Source organism: Pan troglodytes, chromosome 9 (genome assembly GCF_028858775.2).
Source record: "Pan troglodytes isolate AG18354 chromosome 9, NHGRI_mPanTro3-v2.0_pri, whole genome shotgun sequence".
In the NCBI taxonomy this organism is placed as follows: Eukaryota; Metazoa; Chordata; class Mammalia; order Primates; family Hominidae; genus Pan; species Pan troglodytes.
Window position 1 is genome coordinate 33,170,885 of NC_072407.2, and position 13,133 is coordinate 33,184,017.

Genomic DNA, 13,133 nt, shown 5'->3' on the forward strand with positions numbered 1-13,133 from the left:
TGAAAAAATTTTCCCAAACTGGATTTTTTGATCCTGCCATAGATTATTCCAAAGATAACAAAAGTTTTTCTATTTCTGAGCATGATTAAAGAGAAGATAAAGAGTGCCTCTATTTCCTCTGAAGACAGAATAAACTATTTTCTTTTTGGTAAGAAGACATGCAAAATACCACTGAAACAAGTCCCACACAGTTTAATCATCTCAGAGCAACCAGTGAAATCTTTCTAAAATGTATTTAGAGCATATTTGTCTTATGCTGAATAATCCCCACTGTTTTCCCATTGTACTTGAAATAAAATTCAATTTATTTGCTATGGCATATAAGGTCCTACATAATGTGACTCCCTTATATACTTTGATCTCATCTCAACTTCTTTTACTAATTTTATTAGTTATCTATTGCTGTGCAACAAGCTACTTTAAAATATTGCAACTTAAAAGAATGCACATTTTTTTATCTGCAATTTCTGCAAAGTAGAAATCTGGGCATAGCTTAGCTGGGTATTCTGCTTTGAGGTCTCTCACAAGGCTGTAAACATGTCAGACAATACAAAAGTGTTACCTGAAGACTCAGTTGGAGAAAAATCCACTTCCGAGCTCACCGACGTGGTCGTTAAGAGGATTCAGTTTCATAAGCGCTGTTGCACTGAGAGCTTCCATTCCTTGCTGGCTGTTGGCAAGAAGCTACCCTCAGTTTCTTGCCACATAGGCCTCTCCAACACGCCCCTTGTTTCATCAAGGCTAATGAGACAAGGGAGAGAGAGAGAATCCACAAGCAAGACAAAGTCAGCATCTTTTGTGACTTAAGTAGAAATGGGACATCCTCTCAATGTTGCTGTATTTTATTGGTTACAAGATAGTTACTCTAGGGGAAAGCATTACACTAGGTCCTGAGTAACAACAGGTGGGGTCACTGAGGGCTATATAAGAGCCACCCTATCACACTAGTCTTCTTGCTGTTTACTGTATATCTGATCCAAGATTGTTAGAAAGCTGACTCCTTGTCATTTGGTAGGTCAGAGTTAATTGTGGAGAAGACCCAAAGTCTATAGAAGTGGAGTTGGAAATGGAGGTATATTGGGCTGATTGGCAGCTGGTAAGCTACCTGGGTGTGTAGGTGTGTCCGCAGATTGGTAAATTGAGTTAGGCTGGCCTGAAGTGAAGATTGCCAAATTCAACACAACTGTGATAGTGAAAAATTAGAAAATGAAATATTCATTAAATATCTTTTATGACTCAGCCACCATGTTTGTTGTTTTGCACACAAAATGTTTTACAAAATTATCTTGATGATATCATCCTAATCTTTTAAATAATGAAATCCAAGGCAGAGAGATTAAGTATCTCCAAAGATTCCACAGTTGAAAAATAATTCAAACTCCTAGTCTTTCTAACTTTAATAACTGTTCATTTGCCACTGTCCCACAGTGGCTTCTGAGATGTCAGGGACTTCTCAGAGGAGCTGGTGGCCCAGGCTCGTGCTTTAGCTGGGCTCTCCTATTGAGCTTTCTCCAGGCTCCAGCGATGCTCCTTTGCATTCTGCTGCTCCCTTATGGCCATGACTGTAATTACAGCTAAGTTTACAGCCCTGGAAGAGGTTTCCAAGGGAGGGAGGCAGGAATCTGAAAGAACATTGGAGCATCAACCAAGAAAATAAAGAATTTGCAAATGAGGAAAAAAAGAGAGAAGAAAAAAGAGAAAAGAGGAGGAGGATGGGAGGCAGGAATCTGAAAGAACATTGGAGCATCAACCAAGAAAATAAAGAATTTGCAAATGAGGAAAAAAAGAAGAAAAAAGAGAAAAGAGGAGGAGGATGGGAGTTAGGACACAGAAGAGAAGGAGGAGAAGGAGAATGGTATGGTTTGGCTTTGTGTCTCCACCCATATCTCGCCTGCAATTGTTGTCTTCATAAATCCCCACGTGTCAAGGGTGGGACCAGGTGGAGGTAATTGAATCATGGGGGTGGTTTTCCCCATGCTATTTTTGTGATAGTGAGTGAGTTCTCAGGTGATCTGATGGTTTTATAAGTGTCTGGCATTTCCCTCTTGCACTCTCACTCTGTTCTGCCACCGAGCGAGGAAGATGCCTGCTTCTCCTTAAGGCAAGTTTCCTGAGGCCTCCCCAGCAAGATGGAACTGTGAGTCAATTACACCTATTTCCTTTATAAATTCCCAATCTCGGGTATTTCTTCATACCAGTGTGAGAACAAACTAATGCAGAGGGGGAGCAAAAGCAGAAGAGGAGGGAGGGAGTTAAAAAAAAGAAAAGATTGTGGTTGGACCGCTCCAGGAATCAGACAAGTTTATTAGAAAAAAACTTCCTTCTCCGGCCTTATAGAATACATGAAAGCTTGATAGAAAAGCCAAGTATCTGCTAAATAGTGAGAGGACGGCCATGCCTCTTATAATAAAAGTATACTCAATAAAGCTTAATTATAAAATAATACCTGTAAATATAAAAAGTAAAATGAATTTTCATTTTATTTCAGATGCATTATTACATTTTATTAAAAGAAACCTGTGAAATAGGATTCTCATTATCCCTATTTACAGAAGGAGAATTGAGGTTTGGGGAAATTTAGACTTGCCTTTTGGGTCACTCAGCTAAAACGTAGTGGACCCCAACAGTACTTCATATCTTTTCATGCCAAACTCTGTCTTTTGCTTTTATATCATATGTCTCTGTTGTACCTATCTTTCAGTTTTAAAGATTCTCTTAACCTACTGGTTCTCCCTCCAGGAGGTCTTCTGGGTTTCCTAGATCCTTTTTGGCTTCAGTTCGTAGTTGCATTATCTTAGTCTTTAAATTACAGGAATTGCTCAGGTACGGTACATTTTCACATCCAGACCACTAGTTCCATGCTTTTCCCACTCACAGATGATGCATACTTAGAACATTTGAGGTCATATTGCACAGACCTTTTAAAGAGAAATATCAGTGAGTTTTTAAAAATCTATGTCTTTATCTCCTGCAGGTGATTGTGGGGGGGGGAGGGCACGTAATTGAGAGTTAATTGATTGCATGTTTTCCCAACTAGAGTTTCATTACCATCCTACACTTCTATTATATGGGTCTTGAGGATCAAGACTTCCAAGGCCATCGATGATTCACCAAATTAATACAGACCAGAGCTAGTAATCACAGCTTGGAGATGAGGGAATGAGAGCACACTGATAGAAGTAAAGGGCAGTTTGGAAGGGAGGACCAGGGCTGCTTCCTCATTGTTTTTCCTGTCTGTCTGCAGTTCATTGTGTTCTTGAAAATGTTACTTTTCCAGTACCTAATGAATGATACATCAAGGCCTGCCATGAAACTGTAGGGAGAAACTTTATGGTATGACTCATGAGCCATGCTGAATTACAGATCTTTTCTCATTAGTCTGATTAAAAACCTAAGCTCATTATGGCTCAGGAAGTGATTTAGTTTCAATGCCTTTTGGTTATGTTCCTTTTTTATTTTCCAGGAGTGCATATTTTGGCTAAGAATTCATTTTCTATTTTAAATGGTTCTAAATTTCAATTCTTAAAATGTGTGTTCATTATCATATCATTCAGACCTGTAAATGTTCTTTTTATATTTTAAGAACTATTATTTATAAGCAAAGTGATTTTAATTTTATCTCATGTAATATTTTCCTTCACAAATGAGAATCTTCAAGAAAGACTTTTGGCATGTTATTTTTTTGACTTTCTGAATAAAATACTTTTCCATAATACTGGAGAGAGAATGTTGGCTTTGGAGTTAGATCTAAGATGGATGCATACGTCAGTCATTTCCTATAGTCTCATATTGGACAATTCATTTAAACCTATTAAGTCTCAACTTCTTCATCTTTTAATGAAATTGGAATAATACTAGTGGCTTAATAGCATTGATATGAATATTAAATATGTTAATATATGTAAAGCATGTAAAACAATAGTGGCCCAACAAATGTGAGCCTCCCTTCCTCCCTTTACTAATATGTCAGTGTAGGGATTTTATATTTTAGTGCTAACAAAAAAATTCTTCAATCAGAGAGGATGATTAATTTTTAAATATGCATCGCTGATAGGATTTAAGTGTGTGTTCACATGTCTCTGGGGTCACATGTGCCTCTCTAAATGTTAACTAGGAGTTAATAGCTTAAAACTCTTGGGATTATTTTTCAGAAATTCTGTTACAAAGCAGGCAAATGAATCACGGTCTATATGTTAACTGTTAACAGTTAACATATGTTGGAAGGTGCTTACTGTTATAGCATCTCACTGAAGAAATTCTCAAAACAAACAACTTTGTCTTTGAACATTGGAAACAGCCTGATGATAACTACAATAGTGTTTTCTATCCCTTAATACCTGGGATTCCATATTAGGTGTATCCAACTGATCAGCTGAAGGGACATCAAGACCTTGTCTGGCATGTAAACATGCCCCTTGCCAATTGTGACTGAGTAGTTGTCCCTCAAACAATAATACATGGTTCTCACTGGAGGGTGGGCAATTTTTGCCCTCCAGGGGGCATTTGATAATGTCTGCAGACATTTTTTATTGTAAAAAATGCAAAGGTAGTACCGGCATCATATACAAGAATACTTACTGCTAAATGCCTTATAATGCATAGGATAGCCCCTCCTAACAAATAGTTGTGTGGCCCAAAATTTCCATTGCACTGCTATTGAGCAACTCTGGCCTGATGAAATCACCATTTTCCTCAAGAATATTCCTTTTTGTATCCTGTTTTTGATGTCATGTAGAAACAGCCAGAGGCTTACAAAATCTAAGGGGTTGTCATGGCTATTGAGTAGAGATGTGACCAGCTGTGCTTTCTTTCGATTCAGGACTGATCAAGTGAAAATAGGTCTGAGGTACAAGAAACCTAGTTTGAAATGAGGAAGAGCTTCCTCTGAGTAAAGAAATACAGTGCCAATAACCTTTGTATTGGAATTTTCATGTAGACTATGTGAATTGCTTCCCTTGTAATATTTCACATTGGAGGTCATTATATCTTCCAATATCCCAAGTTGGTCACAATCAGATAAATTAGTTAAATGGCAAAGGAGCCTAGTGCGGATTCTGTAAACTTTTATTACCTGATACTTCTTGTGAACCCTACCATCTTAACTCTTGGGCTTCCCAAAAAGTACCACTTCATCATCATCATAAAATTCTAGATTAAATGCATTTTTTTCTTTTCTTTTCTTTCTTTCTTTCTTTCTTTCTTTCTTTCTTTTTTTTTTTTTTTTTTTTTTTTTTGAAAGAGGGTCTGTCTCTGTCACCCAGGCTGGAGTGCAGTGGTGCAATCATGGTCTGCAGCCTCCATCCCCTGTGCTCATCTCAAGCTATCCTCCTACCTCAACTTCCCCCAGCTTCCTGTCTGGCTGAGTAGCTGGGACTGCTGGGACTATATAGCTCAAGCAATCCTCCCAAAGTGCTGGTATTACATGCATGAACCGGGCCAAGCTTTTTTTTTTTTTCTTGAAGTAATGCTTGATTGTTTTTCTCCCAGCATATGTTTTTAACATCTATATTATTGCCAAACTTTCTGTTTCCATGGAAGTCTACAGAAGGCTCCTAAACAAAAGAATAAAAGGATATATGTATGGTTGGTGCATAGAAAATATTTCTGAAACTTTCTGTTATTGTTTTGATTGTTATAAAATTCATAATGAGAGGCAGCAGAAGTAGAATGGGGTACAGTTGGATAAATGTTCATAGAAACTTGGGCCTAAAGTCATTGAGGTGGAAAGTTTTAATTATTTTAATAGTTATGGTTGATTATTCCTCTTCATCTTCACAATTTTAGATCACCCTTAACTAAGAGCTTATTTTATGATTAAAAACCTATAATTCCATGGCCTAATACACTCTAATCTTAAGTATTGGTTTTTAAAGACATTGTTTTCCAAACAACGTTTACAAATCATTGTTATCAATGATTTTTGTTAATTAACTACCTCAGAGACTCTAAACACTTATGCCTTAAAAAATCCACCTATAAATCAAAAGGGCATTGCTATTACCTTCTCATATTCAATTATTATGCTTCTTTTATTTGAGTTATCTCACTAATCAGAGTATTAAGTTTAGGGAAACATGGAGGCTAATTTCACAGGTTAATGAAAGTTTTCACTGTATGGAAGTATTAAACTTCAATTTGAGGATACTCCTTAACTGTTAGTGGATGTTTAAATTGTAAAATCTTTATGAAATAAATTGGAAAAAAATTATCTCAACATTTAAGACAGGCATTTATTTGATTCAGCTATGCCATTAGTAGAAATCTACATAAATACTGAAAAAGTACACATAAATGGTTCTGCAAGAGGCATTGTTTGCCATTGAAATTAAGCTAAATGTACATCAATTAAGTAGTAAAACAAATTGTAACATCTATACAATGGCAGTCTAAGTAGGCATCAAAAGGACAAGATGATTTATATGTATTGGCATTGAAATTTCTTCACATCATATTAAATAGAAAAAGACTGCCCAAATAATATGGTTTCACTCATGTAAAAACTACACACATACACACCACAGAGAAAGACTGGAAGAATAGTCCTTTAAATGGAAATAATCACTTCTTAGGAGAGAAGCAGGGATTTTGTCAGATTTTTATTCTTTACATTATATATTTCTATATTGGTGGAAGTTTTTGCAATGAGTATGAAGTCATTTTATAATAAGACAAATAATTACAATAGTTCAATTTTGAAAAAGTAAATTAAAAAATCATGTTGAGACAGAAAATTACCATGGCTTATACTCATTTGCTCAGCAAATGTTTGGGAGCACCTGCTATGCATCGGTCACTGTGCTAGCCATCAGTGAAATGCTACTTTTCAAATAGAACTCCTGTGTAGTTTGAAGTATGGTGGGAGAGACGCATATTGAAGTACTTACCACTCATGCATACAGTGGTCATTTTTCTTAACATATTGAAAGTACATGAGTGGTAAACTACACTAGATCACCTCTAAGAAACTATTCTTAAAAAGTATCCAAAAACAAATGGAGTCTGAGATCCATGGAAGCAACGCACTTAATGATACATTAAAAATGTGCAACTATTTGGGTACAATCATAATGACAAGAACGCAACTTCAAAAATATACAATTAGAATTTGAATATATTTCTGAAACCTACAACTTTTCAAAAGAATTAAGTGACCTGTTTAACGCCCAGAATGAAGAGGAGGCTAAAAGCAAGATTTTTGTCAGTGCGTTTCCTTTGTTCTGGGAGAAGCCTTGTGCCCTGATCATTTGCATTCTATCTACTTGGAAGGTATATTCCAAAAGATGGACACATTGATTCAACTCCTTTTGCTAATACTAATATTCCATGAATATTAAGCAATTTTCAGATTATAATTTAGTTTCTTTTATTACAGTATGCTATAGGACAAGAACATGCTGCTCAGCTAACCTGGGCCATCCTCATAAGATTTACAATTCCATTTAACATAACATTATTAAATGGGCATAGTTATCTCTTCAGAATGAATCCCTCTGAATCAAAGGATTGATCACTTTTGAACAGACATGACAAAATTGAGGACCAAGCTGGAGCTTGGGGAACTCAGATATTTTCCCTGTAAACCCTTCCTGAATGACAAGATATTACCCCTTAGCCTCCCAATCTGCCTTGAAATTCATGCTACTAGCAGCTACAAGTTAATAAGCCAATCATCACAGAAGCAAACTATCATGATCCATGTAATCTGTGTTTACAATCCCTGAAAGCCCAGTCAATTGTTTTGACTGAAAGTTATGGTTGGAATTCTTCTAGTAGCCTGTTGTTACCAAATAAACAAGTAATTCAACACAGTCACTAAGAGCACAGTATGTAGAGGTAGATTCCCTTAACGTTTGAATCTAGTTCTGCCTCTTGCTAGCTGTGAGATAGTGGGCAAAACAATTATTGGAGTTTAGGCTTTACAACTATAAAGGAAAATTTTGACTTTAAATAAACACCAATAGCAATTACATGAAATAATATATCTGAAGTTCATAACAATAGTGTCTGATGGAGTATGTCTTCCATAAACAATAACTATTATTATTTTTATTTATTTTATCCTTCAAAGCTCTAAAGTCTTACCTCTAAGAATCTCTAGATAGATTCTATTTCCCATGCTTACAAAAAATCCTCTGCACATGATGCTCTTGTTTGTCTACGTTGCCAATATTTTACTTCTCTGTTTCATGTGTTCTCTGATCAGCCATATTTCCATGGTGTAAAATAGAGACATCCTCCCTAAACTTGTACAATTGTCACATGTTTTAAATTCTAAATCTTGGCAAATATGCCTGGGACAAAAATGGATGTTTGATATTGATGATGGTAAAAGGAATTTAATGAGTATGTCTTACAATTATATTCCAATAAACAATTTAAAAAAGGCCAGGGTCTATCACCAAAATGAATAGAAAGTAAAATCCCTATCAAATGCCAGGATGTTTTCTCTTTGATTTGCCACATATCATCCATGCTTGTCTTGAGCTGCATGCCAGCTATATTGCAGATGATACTCATGCTCATGAAGATGAGCAGGTGCAATGGCTTATCCCACAGGGAGGGCAAAGATTAATGAAGTGTGTGTGTAAATTCTAGGAATACAAGAGGCAACAGTCAGCCTTTTAATAATACCTTAATTAACACTGATATAATGCATTAACTAACCCTCAGCAGCACATTTTAACTCATTTGCTAATCTTATTCCTTACAGCAGCTGTTCAACTATATCCAAAAGCATCGTTTTTTTATTGGATGTTTAAAATCCCAGAGCCATATAAAGGAGCCTATAATCTTACCATGCTTTTTGGCTGAGAGTTGGTTGTCAGTGAAGACAAAAAGAACACAAAACATTGAAAGTATAAATTTTGAGTTATTGCTTACATCTTATGTCATATGGGTTTTTCTGGTATTGCAGCAAATCAAATTTTGTATGGAATTTCCCTAATAATCCCTGACATTTTACATGTTCTCTCTTGGTTTATGCTATTTGCTAGCCTAGAACAACTTTCACCACTTTTTTTTTTCATTGTTCAAAAGCTAGGTCAGATTTCACTGTTTCTCTCCATATTTATATATTCTTGTCAGATCACCTTCATTTGTGCTTCTCTTACCAATTTATTCTCTTCTTGCATTTTGGCCACACTTTTATCTGAAAGATAAAAGATTTCAAATAAACAGATTAAAGACTGGAAATCCATAAAAGTTTGATCTGTTTAAATGTATCTGACAAACCATTCAATTTTTGAGTATTGGTGGTTAAGAATGTGTATTTATCCTTGTATCTCTAGAGTCTGGCACAGTGGTTGGTTTCTGTCAGCCCTCCAATCATACTTGTGACATGAATAAGTTAATTATGAGTTATTAAAACATTTGATTGGAATCAGTATTCCTTTATATCCTTTAGTTTCAACAATCCACAAGATTAATGAAAATCATATTTTTAAGAAATATTGCCTATTGTATTACATAAGATAGAAAAAACAAATTTAGTACTAAAACTATAGCCTCATATGCATAGACAGGGAATAAGAGTTCCTCCCATTCTGTTTACCATAACAAATCATTTTGACTGCCCAATGGCTATTATTTCTGCTGAGTGTCATAACTAGACAACAATTAAAAAGGAATGCCAGATGCTAGAAAACAGGCAAGTTGCTCTCTCAGCAAATTTTCCAATTCTCTTTAAAAATACAGTTCTCTTTTTCTACATCAGCCACTCTATTACTTCTTTACAAGTTTAACTGTTTTCCATTTTTCAAACTCAGCTTCACTGAAGCTTTGAGATAGACCGTCTATTACACTGTGTACCTATATCCATCCAAGTATACTATGCGTTAATTTGTTTTATTTAGGAGTATGTTTTTTGCTAATCTATCAACTTTTAGATCACTGAGGCCAATTATTTTAATCTCTGTATCCCTTCAGAGTGTTTGGAACATAGTAGGTACTCAAATATTTGATGAATAAAAATTGTTATTTAATCTAAAGAGTGGCTTTGTGTTACGGCTGTGTTTAGTTTCCATGATGATTGTATTTTGGTAGAAACATTTTCTTGTCAGTGATAAATGTATTTTAAAACATAACTGAATATATGATAAAAGTTTCCAAAGCTTGGCTTGTGTCTTGGTGTTCCATCTTTCCTATGTCATTCTTGAATTGAACTCATGGTGAGTTTAGTGCTTCGAGCACTATATCACTCTGTAGCTTACTTGATTTTCTGGAATAACCCAATGCAGTGTTCATGTCTTTAAAGAATGGGTCACCCAAAACAACAGGCACTATTGGGAAATAAACCTAATAGAGACTTTTATCTAACATCAGTTCTGGAAACCCTTTCACCATGAAGTGATATTTTGTAGTGCAGCATTGCTACATCAGGTATGTGGAGATTTAAAAAGATAACTCCTTTGACTTTCCAGAGCTCTTTCTTTGGTTTCCAAGAAATATGAACAGTTATGGGATTTGATAAATCACAAGCTCTGTGTGATGTTTGTTATTATTTATGGTGGTTGGATTTGAAAATTTACCATATAAGTTTGATTCACTTCCACATCCATTGGAGTTGCTTCCACCAGTGAATAGTGCTCTGAATGTTTACAGTTACAGTAAGTTTGCAAAGTTGAGTTAATGATTATTTGAACTATTTACTGCCTTGACTCTCTTACTAGAGTCAGAGTTCCTTGATATAGACTTTGTCTCACTCATCTTTGTATTTCCATTTCCTTAATGCATAGTACCAGACAAGCATTAAGTATTTAATAAATGCTTGTCATTGGAAACAGTTGTTGAGTTCCCAAACACTTCTATATTTTTTCTACTATCACACAGACATGTGCACACACATTCAAAATATTCTGGGCCTACAGGAAATTCTTGAAGGCTAAATTACTTAAATTACTGTGAATTGAATCTCTTTTCCTATTCCTAATTGCTAACATTACCTGCACATTCTATATTACATTTTCTGTTTTCTGAATTGTGACTATTGAAGACACATTTGTCCCTTGGAAGATTCCATGCAGCTCATAATTTAAAAATTATTTTGATATCCCAATGGCACAAAACATATAAGTAACAATTCCTTCTGCAAAACTCGACGTTGTGAGTTGCACAATGGGGAAACACATGGTTGCTAACATCAGACTGACAAGACTGCCAGGATTTGCTGACAAATGGGATGAGATATGAAAAAAATGACTTCAAGTTTTTTTGTTTTGTTTTTGGAATGGAAGTGTCATTTATGAAGATGGAGTGACCATGGGAGGGTCAGTATCTTACAGGAAGCCAATTATTTGTATAAATTAGGTTTGAGATGCCTCACAGATATCCAAGTTAAAGATGTTGAGTAGGCAGTTGGATATGTCTCTAAAATTCAGAAGAGAGAGGTTTTCCACTAAAAATAAAAATAAGGAGTGAAAATAGTATTCCAAACTAGAAGATTGAATTAAACACACCATAAACGTTGGAAGTTATTATTACTGTAGTTATAATTGTCATTGTCATCATCATCACCATCCTCATCAGCAGCATTATTGTCATTATGTTAGCCCCATTTTCCTTTGTAAGGGCATCAGGATTAAGGTTCTCTTTGGAGATATGGTCTAGTATAGAGATTGCGATGTTGCAAATAGTTTTTCTCTATTTAGATAATTAAGAAAAAGCAGACATGAAGGTGGACTGGGAATACAGAGTGCTGTGATTTTATATAATATTGCTGAAGCAGGAAAGATTTTGGGGTTGATTAAAATATTGTCAGGCCTAAAGGTCTTTTGAACCCATTTACAAACCTGATCAAGAATAATGAGAATAGATTAAAGCTGAGCAATAAAATAAACACATGCATGTCCCAAGGAGAGACAGGTTGAGTAATTAAGGGCAGATCTGCACTTTTATTTCATTAGCATAATATTTGCATTACATATTAGAACTCTATTAATCTGACAATTAGTTTTTTGGCTCACAATTCCCTTTCTTAGGCACTGATACTGAAAATGATTCAGAAACCACATGTAATAAAATTCCTTCAGCAAAATTCAGCCAACCGAGGCACCATTCAAAATCAATCCATCCACCTGGTCATTTTCTTCTAAATATAGGTCGAATTATAAACAATTGGTAGCCTACACGGTGAAACTCTGTGTATGGAATAGAAATTAAAATGCCCAATTCTGAAGTGGGATTTATCTAGTCTTTACAACAACATGCCTCCTATTTCATTTTTTAAATTTAATGTTCTATTTATTTATTTATTTATTTATTTATTTATTTGAGACAGGGTCTTGCTCTGTTGCCCAGGCTGGAGTGTGGGGCACTATCATGGTTGACTATAGCTTTGACCTTCTGGGCTTAAGCTATCCTCCTACCTCAGCCTCCTGAGTAGCGGAGACTACTGGTGTGCACCACCATGTACAGCTAATTTTTTATTTTTATTTTTTTGTAGAAATGTGGTTTCACCATGTTGCCCATGCTCGAATTCCTGGGCTCAAGCGATCCACCTGCCTCAACCTCCCAAAGTGCTGAGATTACAGGCATGTGCCACTGTACCTGACCCATAAATTCTATTTTAGATTTAAAAATAATTCTTCCATATATACTATTAGTAATATTAATACATTAATTTCCAATTATTTGACACCCACTATGCCAAATACCCTACTAAACCCTTGGAGAATACCATTTAATTTAATTCTGACATAACCTTATACTGAAGCCATTATCCGTGCTTTATAAATGAGAGAAGTAAAAATAAGAGAGCTTAGGGCAATGTTTCTCAAAGTGGATTCAAATCAATTGGTCTGGAATGAGGCCGGGATTCTGCATTTCTAACAAATTCCCAGCCTTAGGGAACTTGGCTTTAGGGATTAACAGAATTGACCTAAATTGTTCATCTGATGCAGAGCTGCTGCTTATAACGTACTTATAACATATTTTTAACCAGCTATATTTCATTGTAAAAAGTTTTGCTTCTTACAGCTGAGTTTCTTCCTGCAGTATCTATCCTATGGCAATCCAGCTGTTGCAGGAAGAGCAGCCTATTTCATGTTTTCTGTATATTACTCCATGAGTGTGGCCTAATACTTGGACTTAATACATCCCCTATAACTGTTCCTTCCTTCTGGCTACCCAATCAAATC